Source organism: Rattus norvegicus, chromosome 4 (genome assembly GCF_021556685.1).
Source record: "Rattus norvegicus strain SHRSP/BbbUtx chromosome 4, alternate assembly SHRSP_T2T, whole genome shotgun sequence".
NCBI classification, from domain to species: domain Eukaryota; kingdom Metazoa; phylum Chordata; class Mammalia; order Rodentia; family Muridae; genus Rattus; species Rattus norvegicus.
Genome location: NC_141537.1, coordinates 138,026,031 through 138,028,574, shown reverse-complemented (window position 1 = coordinate 138,028,574; position 2,544 = coordinate 138,026,031). Strand labels below are relative to the sequence as shown.

The 2,544-nt window shown below is 42.5% G+C and overlaps 1 pseudogene; it reads left to right on the top strand.

The window, feature by feature from the left end:
- The first annotated feature begins 686 nt into the window (after window positions 1-686).
- Window positions 687-2,287, top strand: Kpna1-ps6 (karyopherin subunit alpha 1, pseudogene 6; annotated as a pseudogene).
- Window positions 2,288-2,544: the final 257 nt, after the last annotated feature.

The following is a 2,544-nucleotide window of genomic DNA, read 5'->3' as shown; positions in this document are numbered from 1 at the left end:
CCAAACAATCCCGTTCACTGTGGGGTTCAGTCTTGGCAGGACCAAGGGCTTCCCCTTCCATTGGTGCTCTTACTAGGCTATTCATTACTACCTATGAGGTTGGAGCCCAAGGTCAGTCCATGTATAGTCTTTGGTTAGTGGCTTAGTCCCTGGAAGCTCTGCTTGGTTGGCATTGTTGTTCATAAGGGGTCTCGAGCCCCTTCAAGCTCTTTCAGTCCTTTCTCTGATTCTTTCAATGGGGGTCCCGTTCTCAGTTCCATGGTTTGTTGTTGTCATTCGCCTATGTATTTGCTGTATTCTGACTGTGTCTCTTGGGAGAGATCTACATCCGGTTCCTGTCAGCCTGCACTTCTTTGCTTCATCCATCTTATCTAGTTTGGTAGCTGTATATGGGCAATATTTTTGTAGAAACAATAAATGTCTGAAGAGTTTATGTAAACACAAAGGTATCATTTTAGAAGATGTTTCTTTTAACACACAAAATCAGACATTGCAATTAAAGAAACAGCATAAAGGCCCAATTTCAGTTTGTGACAAATGAGAATATTGCACTTTGTGTCGGCACAAAGTCTGAGGGTTGAGGGCTAGTGGACCTTTCCACAGTCATCAACCCACAACTTGAGAGCCCTGCACTGACTTTCGTGGAAGTCTGAACTGACTGTGCAGTTTACCTCCTTGTTTCTGCAATGTCCACTAATGAGAATGCTAATTCAACAGCTTCCTGGCTTAACAGTTTCAAGAACAAGGGGAAAGACAGGACAGAAATATGGCACCCAACGAATAGAAGATAATGTGGAACTTAGAAAAGCTAAAAAAGATGACCAGATGCTAAAAATGAGAAACATCAGCTCATTTCCTGATGATGCTACTTCTCCACTACAGGAAAACCTAAACAACCAGGGTACTGTAAATTGGTCTGTTGAGGACATTGTGAAAGGCATAAATAGTAACAATTTGGAAAGCCAGCTCTAGGCTACTCAAGATGCTCGGAAACTGCCTTCTAGAGAGAAGCAGCCTCCTATAGACAGCAGCATTAGGGCTACTTTGATCCCAAAATTTGTATCCTTCTTGGGCAAAACTGATTGTAGTCCCATTCAGTTTGAATCTGCTTGGGCGCTCACCAATATTGTTTCTGGAACATCTGAACAGACCAAAGCTGTGGTGAATGGAGGCGCTATCCCAGCATTTACTTCTCTCTTGGCATCTCCCCATGCTCACATCAGCGAGCAAGCTGTGTGGGCTCTTGGAAGCATTGCAGGGGATGGTTCAGTTTTCCCAATATTTAGTTGTCAAACATGGTGCAACTGACTCACTGTTGGCACTTCTTGCAGTTCCTGATCTATCCCCCTTAGCATGTGATTACTTATGTAATCTTACCTGGACGCTTTCAAACCTTTGTCGAAATAAGAATCCTGCACACACACACACACACACACACACACACACACACACACACACACGCACACTCTTTAGATGCTGCTGAGTAGATTCTTCCTACTTTAGTTCGACTCCAGAGGTATTAGCAGATTCCTGCTGGGCTATTTCCTACCTGACTGATGGTCCAAATGAGTTCATTGTGATGGCTGTGAAGAAAGGAGTTGTTCCCCAACTTGTGAAGCTTCTAGGAGCTCCTGGATTGCCCATTGTGACACCAGCACTAAAAGCCATGTTGTCACCGGAACAAATGAACAGACTCAGAAAGTGACAGATGCAAGAGCACTTGCAGTCTTTCCTAGCCTGCTAGCAACCCCCAAAACTAATATTCCGAAGAGGCCACATGGAAAATGCTGGACACCAGGAGCAGAAACATCAAGTTGTGAATCACAGCCTAGTCCAGTTTCTTGTTGGTATCCTCTCTAAGGCAGACTTTAAGACACAGAAGGAAGCTGCATGGGCTATAGCCAGCTATACCAGTGGTGGGACTGTTGAACAGATTGTATGTCTTGTTCATTGTGCAACAGTTGAACCTTTGATGAATCTCTTGAGGGCAAAAGATACCAAAATTATTCAGGTTATTCTTGATGCCATTTCAAATATCTTTCAGGCTGCTGAGAAACTAGGTGAGACAGAAAAACTCAGTATAATGATTGAAGAGTGTAGAGGCTTAGATAAAATTGAAGCACTACAGAGCCATGAGAACAAGTCTGTATCTAAGGGCTAATTAAACTTAATTGAGAAGTACTTCTCAGTGGAGGAAGGGGAAGATCAAAATGTGATGCCAGAAACTACCTCTGAAGGCTTTGCCTTCCAGGTTCAGGATGGAGCTCCCAAGATCTTTAACATCTAATGTCCAGCCAAGGCACAAAGTTGTTAGCTCTGCGCTGTGCTATGCTGTGTTCTCATAAATTTGTCTTACTGCTTCTCTACCAAGAACTCTTTTTAAATGTGGTTTGTTATTGTAACATTTTTTTACAAAAGAAATATACTTGAGCAGTTATAAGCGTACATACTCTATGAAGCTGTCCTCTGAGTTTATTTCTATGTGAAATTTTGTACCCTGTTGTGTCCTGTAAATAAAGGTTAAGTTCCATTCTTCTTTTAAAA